Source organism: Cydia pomonella, chromosome 6 (assembly GCF_033807575.1).
Source record: "Cydia pomonella isolate Wapato2018A chromosome 6, ilCydPomo1, whole genome shotgun sequence".
NCBI lineage: Eukaryota > Metazoa > Arthropoda > Insecta > Lepidoptera > Tortricidae > Cydia > Cydia pomonella.
In genome coordinates, this window is record NC_084708.1 from 5,343,107 (window position 1) to 5,364,641 (window position 21,535).

At 37.0% G+C, this 21,535-nt stretch overlaps 1 protein-coding gene across 7 annotated transcripts in view; it reads right to left on the minus strand.

The window, feature by feature from the left end:
- The window catches only part of LOC133518783 (protein bunched, class 2/F/G isoform-like), a 187,394-nt gene that overhangs the window by 85,983 nt on the left and 79,876 nt on the right, over positions 1–21,535 (minus strand). The gene's annotated exons all lie outside the window — the stretch shown is intronic.

The window sequence follows — 21,535 nt, forward strand, 5'->3', positions numbered from 1 at the left end:
TCGTGTAAACTAACGAAATAAATGTTATCTTAGAAACCGAATCATAAATAGATCTACGTAGATATGTACCATTGCACAAGTTTGTTAATTTAAAACAATTTAACTTATTTTATGCAACCAAAAACGTAAAAAATTTGTTCATCAACCGCAGGTTCTGTCAGTATCATCTTATTGAGTCTTCATTACTATTCTTCGATAGCTAACAGCGTAATTACTGATTAATAATTGTTATTCCTATATTATTAGCATCGTTACATCACAAGAGCCGAGCGAAGCAGTACATTCTCAGCGGGGTGAAGACGTAACAAAGCGGTGACGTTCTGTTAGTGGCAAGGCAACGGGAGTGTCAGTAACATTGGGGTGGTAAATGCAAGCAAGCATTTCATACATTTCTTATTACAATCAATTAAATTACGCCCTGGCAATCCCAGTGAATGCGATAGCATTGTGGAAAGTCCTGAAGTCAAATTGATTGACACTGAACTTGTCAACAAAATATTAGTTGGATTCACTCCATCAGAATTATTCAGCCGCAATTAAGAGCACAAAGAGCGATCTAGAGATTGGAAGATGTTATCGTTGATGGTATAAATAAATCAGTCTAGTTTCGCAATTGGTCGGGACCGGGACACAGTAGCGATACAGATGCCAATCAAGATGAGGAAGACCGTGAGGAAGGCGAAGAATCAGTCACGCACCGAGTGGGCGAGAGCAGGCAATTAGCTGTCTCTCACGTCAACGAACTAGAATTATGTCGCATGGACGCAAGTATGAATGAGGACCGTGTCATAGACGCTGAGACTAGCCAACACAGCCACCGTGACGCCAATAACCTGTTATGAAGGAAACACCTAATTAGTTGTTGCGGCTTACGACAAGTCTTTGCTAAAACTAAGCAAAGCTTATACTAAAGTGGTATGGACAAGTACAGTTAATTGGGTTAAGCGCTTTACCAATGTAGTAATAAGTCTACCTAGTAGGTTAGTGAGACTACTTCATAAAATCTGAGAGACAAAATGGCTTGTACATAAATGGCGACGCTGTAACCTTCTTACATTCAGTGAAAATGATTTATTTCATTGTTGCTTATTGGACTTAGTACCATATGAACTGTTAAAAATAGCGCCTCGTAATCGTCATATGTCGTGCCGCGTCGTGACTAGGTAAATAAACAATTCCATGAAAACCTAACATTGAAGTATACTTTGCAGTATTGAAAGATGTTAATCTCATACAGTTACGTGACTAGCGCGTCAAGTTCTATGAAAATTTTAGTTTACTTTGCGGTTGATTTGATAAAACGGCCTAAGGATGTTTGTTTATGATGACTAACTGACATTATCACGCGAGGCTTTGTGTAAGTTTGCTATGATTTTTAGAAAAATAGTGCAAGCCTTGAATATAGTAAGTAAATATTCTTTATTGCACCAACAATTACACATTTTACATACACGTAAAACTACAAATGAATTTTATAGGAAAATAGAACCAGGTAACAACAGGCGGTCTAATCGCTAAAAACCTATCTCTTCCAGACAACCTTAAGGTAGCAGGAAATTTAGAACTCATACAAAAGTCAACAGGTAGTGCAAGGAGCTAAATATGGAGACTAAGGAGACTAACAAAGGAGCTAAATAAACATAATATACAATCTCACATTAATTAAATTTCTGTGTACCTTCATTTTCTGTGTCATAAAAAATAAAATAAGGATGGTTTGCTAAAAATACAACGGTTAATGAACGGATAAATCTAAACAACTTAGACCTGGATTGAAAGTACAAAAAAAAATGTATCTTCTATATTCAAACATCTAGAAACATATGTATTTGCAAACGGATTCACAAAATTTACTTAGTTTGCTCATTCATTTGATTTCGAAAAGTCTCTATCGTCGATGATCTAAATACCTAACCGGCTGAGTTTGTGTTCAAAACATTAATTTCCGTAAATCGCCGTTCTAAAGCGATAAACACAAAGGTTGCTGCGGCAGGGCGTGAGGTCGCCAGCCTGCGGAAGTCGAATTCGCAACAAAGGACATTAACATCAATATCACTAATTCATGTTCAGAATTATAGTCTCTCGAGTTGGCACAACCGGAAAACTTACATTGGCGGTAGTAAAAACACTGGAAAGTTTTCGGTCGGTAAAAATATCATATTTTTTTACTTAAAGGTCTATCAAAAGGATAGTGTGATATTAAAGTATGAATATACTTAATTTCTGACTGCAAGGGAATCTCTCGAAGCACGTTTTAATAACGCCGTGACCCGACTCGCGTAACGCAAGTAATAATATACATGCATTGACGTCAGCATTGCAATCAACGCCAATTTGAAGATTATTATTATTATAGATTAGGTAATGCAAATCATACCTAAATCGAACGTCCGGAATTTTAAAATTCGCAGCAGAGTAACCAAGAGATTAAGATTTGTCTCATCATTCGTGGTTTGAGTTGTATGAAGTAAAGCAGGATAACCAGTTGGTCTCAATGAATAATACCTACTTTTAGGCGCAGTCGCATCAGGACAGCGTAATTGATCAATTTAATCATTCGTAGAATGCGACGCGGAAAGATTCATTTACAATATTGCAACCTCACTCACATCAGGGATGTTACGTTGCGAGTCTCGTTTTTTTGCCATGACCGATGTCGTGCATGCATGTGGCCACGGTCAAGTTGAATAATTTATAGTGTAACAATTTCATTCAGGGCTAGCCGCTTAAACGTTACCCGAGGCCTTCAAAAGGGCGAGGTAACATAGAAAAACTCATTTGATATAGAGGATAAATGTTTACTGTATGCGGCGTTTTAAACCTCGTCCTCAGACCCTATATATTCCACAATCAGAACTCCAAAAACAAAATAACTGCTTCTGGGTCTCAGGAAGTTAAGAAAATGTGTGTTTGTTTATAGTCTAAAGTTAATGACCATCTCTTAATGGTTCACAAATCAGTAAAACTTTTTGCTGGAAAACGCCACTAATATGTTATCAATATCATCAAAAAACTAATTAGTCAGCTGTCTAGACAAATTTAGTGCATTTCTCGCAGTTCCGGAGTCTGAAGGTCAGCACCGATGAAGGTTAGGAAAGTGTAATGGTCCTGATATATAATTAAAAAATAAATTACGGTCATATAGATAAAAGGAATGCAATTTATTAGTCTTGTTGTTGTCCCCTGCTAAATTAAGGCCAGCTCAAGTTGACATGACAGGCGATGAAAAGCTAGGATCGCTAACTTAAATTAAATTTTTGACAATGCAGTATTTTTTCCTTGTCATTATTGCAGTGAAACATGAGATATTTGCAATAGGGAATAATGCCGCTGTAGGAACATATGAGTCATCGTTTAATAGAGCCGTTTAGCTCGACACGCTATCTGATCGCGACATAAAGTCCAACTCACGTAACTAGAAACAGGGCTGTTATAAAATCGATGCAATAAAGGTTTACTCTTTCAAAACGAACTGGAGTCCTATGAGTTTTGTAGGATAAATTTTAGAGCATCTCTTGTAATGATCTCAGCTGCCATGAACCAGGTTGGCAAATTACCAAATTAGGTTATCCATCAAAAGCACACCCGAAACAAATTTAGCTCAAACTTCCGAGTCTTCCGACGGCGTGTATCTAATAGTTGATTAATGCCAGCTAATAGCATAGCAAGAACTGTTGCCAATACACGGTATATAACAGAAATCAACATCAGTTTCAAACCTATATAATTTACAAAGTACGAAATTACATCACTGCTTGTAGCGATTAATACAGTTCCGTTACGAACCTTTAATTAGTTTATGTAATGCAATCTATAAGTACGAAGTATAACTGCAATCAATATATATATCAATATAGGGCACCTGATATTACTGACATAGACAAAGGCACTTGCAATGGGGTAGTTAATAATCACAATTCAAATATCAACAACGTGAAATACCATCTACAATTTGCGCTAACCTTAACACAAAAGAGCCAGTTACCCCGTTTCTTTACAAAATTGATGGTGATAAAGGTTGTGATAAATATGTTATAATTAAGGGGAATCGAATTGGAGATAGTGGAGTACAATGGCGATAACCTAAGGCCGTCAAAGGAGCCGATTGTGTAACATGGTCGGCCAAAGTCAGGCCAACAATGGCACCCTTATTACCGCGTTGTAAATCATACAAGCGGTCGTTTGTGGCGCGTGCGCGGCGATAATGCGACAGGCGGCTTCAAACTGCCTATTCATGAGAACAATAACTCTAATACGAGAAATGTAGTGTTATTGTAAGCGGTGAAGCATGAATTGTAAGGGACAAATGCCTCTTTCAAGAATCACGTTTGCTACGACCTTAGTATAGGTGGACAGCTAGTAGTCTGTGTTGGTGAATGACCACGACTGTGATAAAGCTGAAGACATTGCAAATGAGATCATTATTGATGAATGCATTATGAACTAAGTTCAATTGTGATTAATTTTTATCCATCGGACTTTGACCAATACCTAAATAAGATTAAGTACCAATATTTAACCCGTTGTCCTAAACTTTAAGCACAAGATAAAATAAAGCTATGTGTAAGTTATAGTAATTTTTGATTAAAGAATTCCCACTTCATTTGTATTGAACATTCTTATACAGATGTTTTCCATGAAATAAAACACTTCACAGGCCGTAAAGTATTTCGGGAAATCATTCGTTACCACTAACGCGTAAGTAAGTACTTACATCGTTGCAATTTGGGCAGATTATAACATCTGTTTGGGCTGTCGTAAACACGCAGCCATTGGCAAATTACAGTCAATGCTGTTTTTATGACGAGAATGGGACGGAATCAGACGATTTTCGGTTTGGCTTGGGAGTTAAGTGAGATCATCTGGTCAACATAAATTTGTAGTTGTTTTAAACTTTATTTTTTTACAATACCGAGAAGTAATTCAATTATAAGCCATGAAAATATCTATAAAAACAATAATAGTCAAAGTGCAAAAAATGAAGTAAATAATAATCTAAAAGACACTAAATATGAAACGTTTAAAGTGTTTTAAACTTTGACTATAATGATTCACTTCTAAGTAAATACTGGATGTAAACGTAAGAATTATCTAGTTACAGATGCTACATTCTACGCTTACTCAGTCAAACCAGGTAACAGAGCCCAGATATTATGTATTTACATTTTCGCCATAGTTTATTTTATCTGCGGCCAGTCAGGCGCCGTGTTAACCTTGACCGTCAGCGCAGACCACCAGACAACGATGACCTTCCGCGCCCCTCGCTTAGTTCATCCTAAACATAAATAAGAGGAGCTGCTAGAAAAGCTGAAGGTCTTACTTAAATGGTTTATTAAAACAAAAAGTTTACTGTTGCCTCGATAACCGCCATACTTTTGCGACCAATATTTACGATTGTGATGTTATTCCGACAAAATTTAAATCTACGATTTCACACGTTTGAATTTGAAGTGTTTGTTAGGTCTTGTAAGTTATTCAAGCTCACCTGACGAACAATCTGTCAGAATCAGAAGCCCATTTCATCAGTTTTCAGTTATGAACTTGCGGCATTTCCGGACAATCCAGAGCGAAGCGGCCTTTAACTGTTCAAGAAAAGTGTGTACTCCCATCTTAAATGCCGGCAACACACTTACAATCCCTGGTGTAGCGGGTGTCCATACTGTGTAACTTCTGTGGAATGGGCCTTAAATGGATGGATTCATATTTTTTTAACTTGTTCAAATGAACGCGAAAACGCGTTATTTTCGTGAATGTCAAAGAAAAAGAAACCAAAAGGCCTTGTTAATAATAATAACTCTTGCAATTTAAGAGGCCCTTTGTAAATAAAAGCTCAAAGGGTAAATGTTCTGAATAAAATATGTAAAGGTTAACGTACTAGAAAGGCCGGAGTGGCATTGAGACAGGAATGAGTGCAGGTCTGGAGCACCTCGTGTACACATGCCACCCTGATAACCTCCGACGCATCTGGGGGCACGGTAGATGCGCTTCGAAAATTTTTTTTGTATGTGGATAGTTTTTTGTTATGGGGTAGGATATATTTATTTATTTAAACTTTATTGCACAAACAAAGAAAAATGTACAAATGGCGGACTTGATGCCAAAAGGCATTCTCTACCGGTCAACCATTGGGTCAAACAGAGACATGTATGTTGGTGCAGAAGATATTCATAAATTATTTAACAGAAAAACAAATAGATATAGAATAGTTTTCAACCCCAAAATAATCCCGTAAGGGTGAAAAGGGCGTTAGGGGGGGGGGGGGGGGGGAGGGGTTGAAGTTTGTATGGGGAATCAGTAAATTACAAAAAGAAGTGAAAGCCCACTAAAAACATGTTCAAGTAAAATGTTGCCAAGACGAAACCATAAGGCTCGCACTGTCTAAAGTTATCTGATCCTTGTAGAACCAAGCTTCTAACTCTACAAGCCCTAACTTCGCAAACTCTACACCTTGGTCAAAATATGTGGCTTCGCCGTTTCGTTACCAGTGTGGCTACCACCAGTTCGGCACTGACATAAACCCTATTGAGAAAGTAACTTATTTTCTATGCATCTCGCTCGTACTCGCATATAAGTGCAAGTTTTGACACTGTCAGTGACGTACGGTTACAGTTCACCGGACGATATCGACCTGTCAGTTATTCGCGATTGTCAGCCGATACCGTCTGGCGAACTAGTAATCAGTGGGCCCCTAAAGGTGTAGAGTTCATGAAGCCAGAGATTGAAGAGTTAGAAGCTTAGCTCTACAAGAGATCTGATAACTTTTTGACAGTGCAAGCCTTATGGTTTCGTCTTGGCAACATTTTAAATGAAAATATTTTAGGTGGGATCAATGTTTTACGATATGTTAACACTACAACACTGGGCTATGGGTAAACAAGATGTTGTTGTGTTCGTTGTAGATTGACCCGGCTGATTGTCGTTTATGTTTTTACCCCAGCCTGGCTATAATACTCCTCCTTATACCCCTGCACCATCAAAAAATTCAAGGCCTACTCGTTAACCAAATTTAAAAAATTGGTGCAATTAATTCTTACGTAACCACAATTATATACTTCTGTATGTAAATTAAGCTTTACCACGAATAAATGATTTATGATAATGATATCTCTCCGATACTATCTCTTATTCTACCCAGGTGTAAACTAAGCTTTGATGGCCTTTTTTTCAGCAAAGAGATACTGGGAGTAGAAGATATTAAGTAAATATTTTTTATTTCCACCCCACAACGTCTAGCTTTTCGAGTCTTATAATTATAACTCTTGGTTGTTCAAGTTGTGCCTGGTTCCATAATACTGGTTTCATTACGTTTAATTTTCTATGCTGCGTAAAAGTGTAATGTAATGGAAGAAATAACATAACGAATGGACAGTTGGATGACACTGTTACGTGGTGAATTTATTTGCAAAGCGGGCCACAGCCTTGAAATAGTCACGAGGTATATATATTATGCTGACGCACGAATCGGGAATTCAGAAATAAATGCGACACTAATTTGTAAAGCGATGTCTTCAACGCGGTATAAATTGGTTTTCAAATGTTACATGTGCTTTATCGGTGGACAGTGTTTGCGTATATTTCAAACCCTATTGGTGAATTCGGATAGGAACATCGAATGGGAAATGATTACCAATATTTAAATTAACCAACGCACTCGCATCAGTTGCGAATGAATTGATTCTATGCTTTTTCTGAAGCTATATGTCTTTTTTAAATAGGTATGCGAGTTGAGTTTTAGCCTAAAAATTAGGCGTAATTACTCAATCTCTATTTGACAAACTTGACATAATGGGCAAGGAAATGGATCGAAATGACATCTTAAACAGTTGCGATGCAAATAAAGCAGCACAGCAATGACAACAGATAAAGTGGGTAATGAAATGATGAAGTTGCACCGCTCGCCACCCACTGTGTACAGAATTAAACCATGACGAATCGAACGAACACAAACAGCGAAGACTAGAGGGATGAGTTAGTGATCAGGCTATATTTCAAGCTAAATATGATACATGGTTCCTTTCAGCTACTGCAGAGGTTACTTATTGTATCAAATAATATCGGCTGGTTTATTTGCTTTGGGCAATAGTGTCATAAGATTCAATACAAAAATATAACTCGACGCTTCCTCGGTCAGAATGCTTACACGGTAACTAAATACTAATGTGATTAGTAATGTTACACCCTGATGGGCCCTGAAGGACGGACGTTGAACTAATGCGGAAGCATATTAGGCTAACAGTCGCAGTATCAAATTACATGAGGGTGTTGGTATAAGGGAGTTTTCACCCCAAGGTCGATTCTTCGGTAGGCGAAGGTCGTCCGTCGAACTTTTCACTGACTTCCGGGTACCAGTGTTGATGGATGAACATTCATTATGGCGAAACGATGCGGTCGTTGACTTGTAAGATTGTTATTGTCAGGAATAAGAGTGACTCAGATGTTTTTTTATGATGGATGGGATTATAATCATAACGCAATAGGAATGTCGCAAGGATATACTTTAATTGAGATATTTCGTAGCGGAATTCGTAGAGATAGTCGGCGTAAATTTTAGGTACGATAATGTTTATAATGTCGCCGTACGAATATTAAATTTAGTGGACGCTGTTTATTTTTGCGACCGCCATCCGAAATAACTCCGGAATTATAACGCCGCGACGCAGGAATACAGTTTAACGTCGATAGGAAACAGTATATACATTTTCAGAGAGTCACTTTTAATTTAATTCAGTTAACATTACTGACACATAAACATGAGATCATATCCGTCCACCATGTTCCCACAACGATAAGAAGAAATGATAATTTACTATACCGCCGGTGCGCAGTAGCTGTAGAGGAATGTTTTCGACTCGGTGACTGGTGACATCATCAATCGTAAGCAAACTAAGTAAGAGGTAGGTATATATTTTTTAGGATGTTGCTATAATAATAAGTCGCTTTTGGAAATTTCGCACCTTATGCTAAATATAAATATATTCAGCTACGATAAACAGCGTGGTTGAGAGACTTGAGAGGACCGTTTTAGGTTTTCGGTTCACGAAAATAACCTATGACGTCAATCTCTCGCTTCACTTATTGCACTGAAGCCCCGGGACAATGGCTTTTAGCATTGGAGAAGGTTAGCCTTGACGATGAAACATATGTGGAAACAGTAATTAGAGAAAATTAAGTAACATGTATATTGTATGTGTCATTAACACGATTATGGATTGGCACTGAATTAGCTTTAGTTTCGTTGCAAAGACTTAATAAAATTATACTTTTAAATTCTGATTAAAATGAAAACGATTTTTAATATAGTATATGAGTAATAATAACAAATTCCACAATACAGGAAACCTACATGCTAATTTACGAGTAACGATACAATAAGGAAACCAGGAAACATAACATTGTCTTATCGGAATGGGTGTAGGTAGAAGTTACGTGTCAATTGTTTAAAAAAATATTGTAAAGATGAATAATAATATTGTTTTCGGAAATATAAGAATTGTAAAAAAAATTCGGGTTGCACTCCGGGAGTGCCGGCAGAAGTGAAAACTTGAATATTAACGTTGTGCATTTTTGATATTTTGGAGAAATTGAGTAGCAGTTTTATAAAAAGAGATAATTCTCTATTATACCTACATAAATAAATTTGAGTGTAGAAGATATTTTGAAGATGCGAATTTTAGTGTTAATATATAACATATACAGAGTAATTTATGAGACGTGAGCAGGACTACAGCCTTCACAATCAGTAAATGTTAATGAATCGTTCTCCATCATATTAAGTACTTAAAACAATCACGCTTCTTTTTTGTTATTTTTAACTTTTGGGTAAGGAAAAATGATTGAGTATCTACAATCACGGACACCCAACAACACAAAGATACAATACAACACAATTAACAAAGATTATTTTATTTTTATTTAAAACTTTATTGCACAAAAGACAAACTTAATGTACAAAAGGCGAACTTAATGCCATGAGGCATTCTCTACCAGTCAACCTTAGGGCAAAGCAGAAAAGATTGTAGGCGGCGCGTTTAAAACTAAAAGAAATTGTTATTGAAAGAATTAGTCCTAATACACATAAATTAATTATAAACTACTTAAATACATAAAGACACATACATACATTACATAAATAAATAAATATATATATACATATATATACATAAGATTAAACCTCTTTAACCGTTATGACAGCACTTTGATTATGAAGAAAATAAAATGTATTATTGTTTGAATGAGATTCGATTTTTCAAAAGTAACCAACCAGGCTTCGACGATATTCAATTTGCACGTCACCATGATGTTAAGTGTCCGTCTTACGAATTTTCAATCTGCCGGTCACGTGACCTTGACGTGAGTTTAACATTTTTTCCCCATCACAAAAAGTGCACAGCGCCGCTAAAGAAGTTTTCACTTCAAAAATGACTCTAAAATTAAACTAAATATTAAGTCGAATCTAAAAAAGAACGATGAAATGGCTAAAGTGTTGGCAATTATAGAAAAGGTAATAATTTGCAAACCAACACGAAACGGTGGAACACATAAGTGAGCCGTTTAGCGGGTGACAGATTTAACAGTTGTCTGCAAAACACTGTCGCCACAACGGTTAAACTGTTTAACATACAGCTAATACTGTTAATACTGTTATGCGAATTCTAACGAGCTTTTGAAGCTCGAAAAGCTTTCCGCGTTAAATTTAAGGGTTCTATTTTAATGCATGTTAGTGTTTATCTTGATTTACATTCTTAAGAGCTTAGATGAATATAGGCTAAATCAATAAATACTTAAATAGACAAACATTCATTTAGAAATTATTTTCTCCGAATAAAGTTATTGTTTAAATGTGTATTTAAGTTGATCTTCCTTATGTATATTTAACATTTCGTGGCGCTAGCTTATCTAATGAACTCATTTAAGACTTCAATTTGAAGAAAATTATCTGACAGGTATTCATTATTTATAATTTACGCAAAGCATCGTTACACATCTTCAATCTTAAGCCCTAGATCTTCGTAAGCGTTAATCATACAATAGATGAGGAAGTATTCCTAAAACAATATTAACCAGGGATTCAAAAACGCCTTGCTTGTTTATCCCATAGAATTACGTAATAGCTAGAGCAAGCATTTAAAAGAAACGTGCTGCCATCGACCTTGATCACACCCTTTCGTAGCATAAAAAAGTGTTTACAACTCAGCGTGTTACTGTCGTTACAGATACCGTGACATGAAATAGTAGTTTTCTTTTTGGCGTTGTTCAACAAAAAAGGATAGTAGGTACATGTTTGGTGCGGTAATTAAAACATCAAAGCTTTTTATAATAACAACTGGCGTCTGCGTGATAATGATTGATAAAAAGTACAAAAACTATCCTATGCCCATCATCAAATTTCATCTAAACTGGTTTAGCGGTTTAAGCGTGAACAGGTAACAGAAAAAGTTACTATTGCATTGATACTATTGGTAGGGATAGTAGGGATTTACACGTAAATTGACTGAATTTATGTTTGCGACCAAAACACTTAGATTTGGTGCAATAAAATAATACTAAAGTAGATACTTAACTAAGATCAAAAGATGATTTAAAGGACAATGGGCACTTTTGTATGGGGAGTGTCCCATGGATGTATACTGTTGAGACATATGTCGTTTTAAAGCTCTTAATCGTAGTATTATTTTATTGTATGGCACCAACCTTGGACCACTTGCAGGGACCGAGCTATATAAAAAAAGAAGTTGCGCATATAAGCAGTTATATTTCCTTATACGCGGGATATAAATAGTTTTAGCGTATTTTATTCGAAAGAATATAAAAAATGCTTTATGTTTTTTGTATCAACACCAATGATAAAGTATTTAAAGGGACACAATGTACAGTTTTAAAAAATCGTCATTCTAAAAATTACTTGATACACAGCGAAATAAGAGTGTATACAAATGCCATGTATATCATGTGAAAAGTATTTTTATAAGCTATTTTTCGTATAATATAACTGGGGTCAAATCGTTGCAGGGACCAAAATAAAACCATTTAATGAGTTAATTAATTGTAGTTAATTACGCCTTAACTTTTCTACTCAACGCCAGATGTCGCTCTAAAGCAAAATTCTACTTGACGTAAAACATTTATACATAGCGGTAATCTCGTCAGTCTTACTCCATCATTTTAAAAAGTATAGACTAGTTTATGGATTTCTAAAGTTATGTCAAGATGACTCTGAATGTAATATTGTCAACAATAATTGTCAAAACACGCAATTTAAAATATTCAACATTGTAATTACAAAATAGTATATTTCTAATACGCTATAATTTTCTCCAATCGAAAGGCACTCCATTCCATTGATCTCAGAGAGTATGCTCCTTGATTATCTTCACTATTCATGGGATAGGTAAGATAAAAGTATTATTTTTACTCGTATAGCTGCTATATAGCGTTCGACTCCATGGAAAATAAAGACTCCAAATTATATAAAAAATTTAGCATATATACAAAGTGCAATTTAGATAGTATTCCAGAAAAAAATGCGCCAATGTAAATGCTGAAAAGTTTCCTATCGTATTGTCGAACAAATTCATATCTACTTCTGGTCTACGCGACCTTAGAAGTTTGGATTGTCCTACCTAATCATTTTACATTTTATTGTTTTCAGAACAAGAATTAATGATTGTACTATACTTCCAAAAATATGTCTGACAATCATTTTACATGAAAGCCATTTTTCCATGTAAAAATGAACTGTTATAGGGACCATCTTTTGAATTTATGATAATTTATTCATATTTTAATGTACTCGGGTAATGTTGCAGGCATTATATCAGCACCAAATAAATGCTGTGAACCAGATATATATTAAGTGGCGAATAACGTTTCCAAATAGCATTTTCTTTTGACATATTTTTCTTTTTTTTGCTCTTTTTTTCACGACCGGTTTGGCCTAGTAAGTCGATGATCCTGGGTTTGAATCCCGGTAAGGGCATTTATTTGTGTGATGAGCACAGATATTTGTTCCTGAGTCATGGATGTTTTCTATGTATTTAAGTATTTGTATATTATATATTATTATGTCATTGTATGAGTACCCACAAAACAAGCCTTCTCGGCTTGCCGTGGGACTCAGTCAATTTGTGTAATATTGTCCCTATAATATTTATTTATTGTTATTATTATTGTATGTCCGGTAACAGAACTCCCCAGGAGCACTCGGGTGTGTAAGGTCCCTACTCCCCAACTTATTATAATTGTTATTACTTTCAGCATTTTTAAGTTGTTCATCGGACACTGAGGCCATTGAAGTTTCAAGCTGGCGGCATCAAAATGGAGTACCTAGGTACTGTTTCAAATAAATGGGTGGTAAGTAAGTACATTTGGTGAAGTGGAACTGCTGATGTTGATCAGAAACGGAACTCTTCCACGCGCGTGATTTGTCTTCTTTGTTAAGTTTGTAGCGAGTAAGTTTCAAGTACCAAGGTTTTTAGGAACCTTTGTGTCAAGGTAAAGGTCTGACGATGGGTTCCATGAGGAAGCGAGGGAACACCTCAAATCTTATAGGCATATAGTCATTTTGGATTTTCATCAATACCTTAAGCTTTTTCATTCCCACTAGTGGCATTTAATGAAGTGGAACTACTGATGTTGACCAAAACGGAACTCTTGAACGCGCGAGATTTTTCTTCTTTGTTTTTTTTTTATGATATAAGAGGCAAACGAGCAGACGTCACACCTGATGGTAAGCGATTACCGCCGCCCATGGACACCTGCTAAACCATAGGGGTTGTAAGTTCGGTGCTGGCCTTTAAGATTGGAATACGCTGTTTTCTTAAAGTTTTAAATGTCGTATTGGTCCGGAAATACCGCAGGCGACAGATCATTTCATAGTTTAGCTGTATGAGGCAGGAAGTTTCTAGAGAAATGCACAGTTGAGGACTGCCAACCATCTAAGTGGTGAAAATAAAAATGTTGTAGCGTAGAGCGATGACGAAAAGAGGCGGCAAGGATTAATCCGCGCAATTCGATGGAACACTCGCCGTAATAGATTTGTCCGGCCGGTCTGATAGATACCTCAAACCTTATAGAAATACATATAGTTTTTTTTTTTGGATTTACATCAATATCTTTGGGCGTTTTATTAAAAAAAAGCTACATTTAATCGAGTGGAACTGCTGATGTGTTCCAGAACGGAACTTTTCAACGCACACGTTTTGTATTCTTTATTAAGCTTGTAGTGAGTAAGGTTCTTAAGGTGTACTTAATACATCAATGTCCAGTTCTGATGATGGGTTTCATGAAGAATCGAGGGAATTCCTTAAATCTTTTAGGCATACATGTAATAATTTCTGGGATTTTATTTACATATCAAGCATTATTATTAAAAAAGTGTCATTTGACTAAAAGTAACAGCTGATGTTGACCAGAATGGAACTCGCCAACTCGCGCGCGATTTGTTTTATTTGTTAAGTTTGTAGCAAGTAAGTTTTAAGTATTAAGGTTTTTAGGAACATTTGTGTCAAGGTAAAGGTCTGATGATGGGTCCCGTGAAGAATCGAGGGAATTTCTTAAATGCTATAGGCATATATGTAGTACTTATTGGATTTTCTTATAAATTTTATTCACAAAAGTGACATTTGATGATGTGGAACTACTGATGTTGACCAGAATGGAACTCCAACGCGTGCAATTTTTCTTCGTTAAGGTTGTAGCAAGTAAGGTTCTAAAGAAACATTTTTGTCAAGGTACAGTTCTGATGATGGGTTTCATGAAGAATCGAGGGAATTCCTAAAATCTTATAGGCATACATGTTATAATTTCTGGGATTTTATTTACATATCAAGCATTTTTATTAAAAAATTGTCATTTGACTAAGTGTAACAGCTGATGTTGACCAGAATGGAACTCGCCACCTCGCGCGCGATTTGTTTTATTAGTTAAGTTTGTAGCAAGTAAGTTTTAGGTACTAAGGTTTTTAGGAACATTCGTGTCAAGGTAAAGGTCTGATGATGGGTCCCATGAAGAATCGAGGGAATTTCTTAAATGTTATAGGTTTTATTCACAAAAGTGACATTTGATGATGTGGAACTACTGATGTTGACCAAAACGGAACTCCAACGCGCGCAATTTTTCTTCGTTGTTAAGTTTGTAGCGAGTAAGGTTCTCAAGAAACATTTTTTTCGAAGTACAGTTCTGATGATGTGTTTCATGAGAAAGCGAGGGAACTCCTCATTCTCCACAATTCTTATAGGCATATAGTCATTTTGGATTTTCATCAATATCTTTAGCTTTTTTTATTCACATTAGTGGCATTTGATGAAGTGGAACTAGTGATGTTGACTAAAACGGAACTCTTCAACGCGTGAGATTTTTTCTTTTTTTGTTTGTTGTGATATAAGAGGCAAACTAGCAGACGAATCAACTGATGGTAAGCAATTACCGCTGGCCATGGACATCTGTTACACCATAGGGATTGTAAGTGCGGTGCCGGCATTTAAGATAGGAATACGCTCTTTCCTTAAAGTTTTAAAGATCGTATTGGGCCGGAAATACCGCATGCGACAGATCATTTCATAGTTTAGCTGTATGAGGCAGGAAGTTTCTAGAGAAATGCACAGTTGAGGATTGCCAACCATCTAAGTGGTGAAGATATAAATGATGTAGCGTAAAGCGGTGACGGAAAGAGGCGGCAGAAATTAACCCGAACAATTCCTCGGAACTTTTAAGTTTGTGGAAAGTAAGGTTCTTAAGAAATATCTGTGCTAGACACCAGTGTCTAGTGTCTAGGTCTGATGATGGACACCTCAAACCTTATAGAAATACATATAGTTTTTTTTTCATCAATATCTCTAGGTGTTTTATTTAAAAAAAGTTATATTTGATCAAGTGGAACAGCTGATGTTGTCCAGAACGGAACTTTTCAACGCACGCGTTTTGTATTCATTATTAAGCTTGTAGCGAGTAACGTTCTTAAGGTGTATGTATATCAATGTTCAGTTCTGATGATGGGTTTCATAAATAATCGAGGAAATTCCTGACATCTTATAATTTCTGGATTTTTATTTACATATCAAGCATTTTTATTAAAAAGTGACATTTGACGAAATGCAACTGCTGATGCTGGCCAAAATGGAACTCGCCAATTCGCGCGCGATATGTTTTATTTGTTTATTTTGTAGTAAGTAAAGTTCTTGAAGACATTTGTGTCATAAGGTCTAGTTCTGAGGATGGGTTCCATGAGAAATCGAAGAAATTCCTCAAATCTTATAGGCATACAATACATACAGTTATGTTTGGATTCTCGTCAACATATCAAGCATTTTTATTTAAACAAGTTAGTGATATTGACCAGAACGGAACTCTTCAACGCGCGCGATTCTTATTCTTTGTTAAGTTTGTAGCAAGCTAGGTTCTTAGGAAACATTTGTGTCAAGGTCCAGTTATGATGATGGATTCAATGAGGAATTGAGGATTTTAAATCGATTTGAATTCACAATTGGGAGGAATTGAGGATTTTCGTTAACATATCAAGTTTTTTTTATTTGAACAAGTGACATTTGATGAAGTGAAACTGCTGATATTGAGCAAAATGGAACTCTTCAACGACAAGTATTTTACCTTAGGCGTTTTTTTTTATTTTATTTCGTTTATAGCATGTAAGGCTTTTAAGGAACATTTGTGTCAAGATCCAGTTCTGATGATAGGTTCTACGAGAAAGAAACCGAAGGAGCTTCTCATATTGTATAGGATAGGCATACTTATAGTCATTTTAGGATTTTCATCAATATTACAAGCATTTTTACTCACTAAAGTGACATTTGTTGAAGTAGAATTGCTGATTAAGAACGGAACACCTCAACGACTTCCAGATTCTTTATTTTTATTACTCTTCTTTCTTTTTCATTATTCTTAGAACAGGTATTTCTACTAAGTGAACCGAACTGCTACTATTAAAAGTAGGTAGGTAGGTAGGTTAAATAGGTTAAAACTGTAAGGATTATTATGTATAAGTAGTCTTTCTTTTAATTAAACATAGGTAAGTAATTCTATTTAAGTATAAGTATCTTTAAAAAAAACATCAATCGACTCTTATCTGTCACTAGTTCCAGTTTCAGAGTATAAAATCCGGGTACACAGCCACGGCTAGCCGGGTAGTCAGACAGTTCGAATACGGACAAGTTATTGTGAATAAAAAATCTTATCGTCTTGCAAAAGTTATTGTCATAAATGTATAGGTTTCGAATACATGAATATAAAGTTAAAATGCTGGTAAAAGTATTAGTTTTTATCATTAACCATTTTATATCCCAACAAAACTGTTACCCTTACAAAAATAAAATGCTTTCATTACCTAATGTAGGTTACGTTAGGTAATAAATAAATAAATATGTAGGGACAATCTTACACAGATTGCTGCAAGCTTGTACTATGGGTACTAGGCGACGTTAAACATACTTATTTAGATAAATATATATTTACGTATATACATAGAAAACACGCATGCCCTAGGAACAAATATCTGTATTCATCACACAAAGAAAAGCCCTTACGCGATTCAAACTCGGGACCATCGGCTTCATAGGCAGGGTCACTACCCACTAGGCCAAACCGGTCGGCAAAAGGTAAAGATAATTAGGTAAAGACAATGAATAATTAAACGTATTATAAATTGACACCAATATCCATCAAATAGTATAACTAGGTATGCTAAGAGCGGGCTTCAGGCCATTACGCCGCACCTTTAGAATTAGACTAATTTGACTCAAAAAGTACGACTACTTTATACATGTAGTTTGGTAGAACAGTAAGAACTCACTATATGTGTCTCTTTTTCATGCGGTGAAATCCCCCCCACCCGGAAAGGGTAGCGACGCCCATTTTATCGACTCTCGAGGCGACTCCAATCTGATACTAATAGTAAGTAAGTACTTATTTAGTAAGCAAATTGTAGTAGTCATCCCTTCTTAGTAAAAGGACGGAAGTATTGTAAATATACTACTTTTTAACCGACTTCAAAAACTTTTTTTTTGTATATATGTTAAGTAAGATCTTCGTCATTTCTGAACCAATGTTGAAAATTAGTTGAAAGTGGGTATATAGTTCCAAGATGGTCCTATTTTTGACAAAACCACGAGGAATTAAGGGAACTCCCCAAATCTTATAGGCGTTTTTTAGTTTCATCAACAGACCAGGCATTGCCATTCAAAAAAGTGCTATTTGAAGAAGTGGAACTTCTGATCAGGACCAGAAAAGAACTCTTTAACGATGCGTATTTCACGCTAGACGATTTGTCTTCTTTGTTATGTTTGTAAAGAAGCTACTTGCTTAACGAGGTTTAAGAAATATTTGTGTAAAGGTCTAGCTTACATCATGGGTTCCATGAGGAATTGAGGCAACCTCTCAATTCTTGATGGAACGTAAAACTGTTTATTGACATAATTGTCGATAGGCATCCCATCTGCTCTAATTTACCCCACTTGACGGTACTTACATGAAAAAAAAACTTCTCTTAAAAATAGGAAACCGACTTCAAACATAGGTATTAGAAAACAATACAAAAACTGTTATTGTATTTTCAGAAACCATACGGAAATAATGAGGATGCATCGACATAAGAAGAATCGAACATGGGCAAGATAAAGTTCAAGAAAAAAGCAAATATAATGTGTACTTGTGTGTAGTCAAAGAAAGTTGAAAAATAAAGCATAATTAATGGCCATAGAATACAGAACCGATACACGAACATTAAGACTATTAAAAATAGACATATAGGTTGATCGTACTACTCGTACTAATGTTTTCTTTTATTCAATTATATTATTGCATTAAAGTTAGATTCTCTAGATATATATTATTCATAGGTTCTGTATTCTATACGAATTGTTTCAGTGTAATTATTGTACTAAATACCGTTGACCGCCTGTCAACAGTATTTATTTCTACATTACTATCACAGAAGATTTTAGGCCCTACAGTAGTTTTTGAATTAGTATTTACTATGGACAAATATAGCGAAATGTGAGTTTTTACCTAAAATATCAATCTTTTGTGAACGTGGTGTAGAGTATATACCGCCTAAGACTGAAGTAGCTACGCGGGCAACGTTTTCAAAATAGAATCGTGTTCATGGTCGGCCCATGGTAAAAATAATTAGGTACCCGTAGACCCGCTGGTGAACACTGTTTATGATAACACTTAAAATAAACCCCGTGGACCCACCAGGAGAACATATTGGAGAGACTAGAGATAATACACCGCTTTAAGGGCGGTCGCACTCGGCATTGACATCTGGCGTCTAGATGGCAGGTGGACCTCAGCGAATTTCAAAGAAATATTTATAAACATCCAATGACGTTCGGCTCGGACACCAGATCTTCAATCTCCTGATTCCTGTGGAGTCTCCAGGTTCCATCCTCTCCACGTGTGAGTCCTAGGATTTTTCGCGCTGCCAGACTCCGATGACTCGGGCACGTAGTCCAGATGGGTGAGGATCGTGCAGCCTGGAGGGCGTACTCTGAAGTTCCAAATGGCCGAAGACCGTCTAGACGTCCTAGGTAGGTCCCGCTGGAGAGACGAAATGTAAAAAGACCTTAGCGAACTCGGCGCCGTCGACTAGATGGAAACGGTTTTGGACAGAGAAGCATGGCGGTCTTTGGTGTCGGAGGCCAAGATCCACTTCGGGTCGCTGCGCCATAGCAGTAAGTAAGTATTTATAAACATACTGTACCTTCTGTGTACCTAACCCAAAACGAGATATTTAAGAAAAAGTCCACCCGCCATTCTGACGTCAGGATTGCGGTTGGACCTATGAAATCTTGCATTATACCGCACTAAAAGTATGCAGTTATATGGTACAGTCGCCATCCTGACGTCAGGTTGGCGGGTGGACCGTTTTGTAAAATATCTCGTTTTGGGGAAAGGTACACTGGTTTCTATTAAAGGTACACTGAGGTACACAGAAGGTACAATATGTTTATAAATATTTCTTTGAAATTCGCTGAGGTCCACCGCCATCCTGACGCTTACCATATATCTAAGGACCGACCTTAGGGGCAATAACGATAGTGCTAGTTCAGTTGTGTCATTCACAAATTCGAGCCAATCGTGCTGTCTAACGCAACTAGATGCGATCAATCGCGTGCGTAATGCGAACTCATCAACCAATCACGTTGTGGTACTTGTGGCGTTAGACTGCACGATTGGCTCAAACTCGTGTGCGTAACACCGCTGTACTGGCCCCATCCTTATTGCCCATAAGGCCCGTCCTCAGATATATTATGTCAATGACACAGTCGCGATTTTAAAAAATCACATCGCTTCTGCTACCAATTTGTTGAGCATAACGTTTTCCTATCCATAGGTTCCATCTGTCCAGTAGGATCCACCATCTCGATCCACCAGATTGAAGAGATTGTTACTTAACTGATGGATCGAGATAATGAAACCTACTGAATAGAGCGGGTCGATTGAATATAACAAAGTACGCTTATATGAAACGCTACTCCGGTGTGCGAGTGAGACAGTCAGGCCAATTTGAACTTGCATTTGACAGAAAACTGTCTCCATCAAACGCTACCAGTTCCATTGCCGGCCTCTTCGCTGCCTTCTATAGTGGTTCAATCTTACCTTGCTTATGAATAAAAAGGGGCGTGCACACCGATATTAGAGTAATATTGGAATCATATCAGTTAGTTGCGGGCGTCTCGCTCGCACAAATACATGCGTATAAGTGCGAAATGAACGCACGAATGACAGCTAACTGGTATCATTCCAATATTATTCTAAAATTGGTTTAATGTCAGTTGCACTTTCGAATTGCCCTACATATCGATTTTCTTAGCCTGCACACCGGATCGGCGTGTCGGCCGGCATCTAGCTAATGTAAAGCCACCTCATTAGGTGCTTTTAGCCTTTTGAACGGCAAGAATACCTAAAGATGTGGTGAGAGAAAGCCGCGCGTCCCTCAAGCACTGCACTAGCTTTACAGCTTGCATTGCGACCAATGTATGCCGCTCACCGCCCCGCCGGTCGCGTGGGTCCAATCCGCGGCCCTAGAAGACGTACTTTACATATAAACAAGAGCACGCGAGCATTTTGCGAGTTGTGTATTTGTACTTGTGTTATCTAGGCGCACAAACGGTTACAATAACAAGAAGTGTACACCGCGTGTGCAGTCCAACACGGGAGCACGGGTGCGATTCGAAAATAACGCGCTAGCGACGCATTACGACATTGATATTTTACCCTTTGAACGCCATAACAAAAACGTTACTACCATGCCAAGGTCACGGGCGCAAGTGAGCTTGAAAGTGCATGAGTATTACATTAGGGACTTTGACAGCGATTATAACAGCTATAATCATTAATGTGTTCATGGCCCTTAAATCATGTCTAGTGACGGCGCCTTTAGGTGTTCTTGACGTTCAAAAGGTTAAGGGCGTTTGCTAGCTGGCGCTAGCGCACGGAGCGGGCAAACACGCGCAGGTGCCTTTGTAAGTAAAATCAGTCGCACGCGTCCGCGCCAGTTAGCGTTGCTCATACTGTAAGCCGC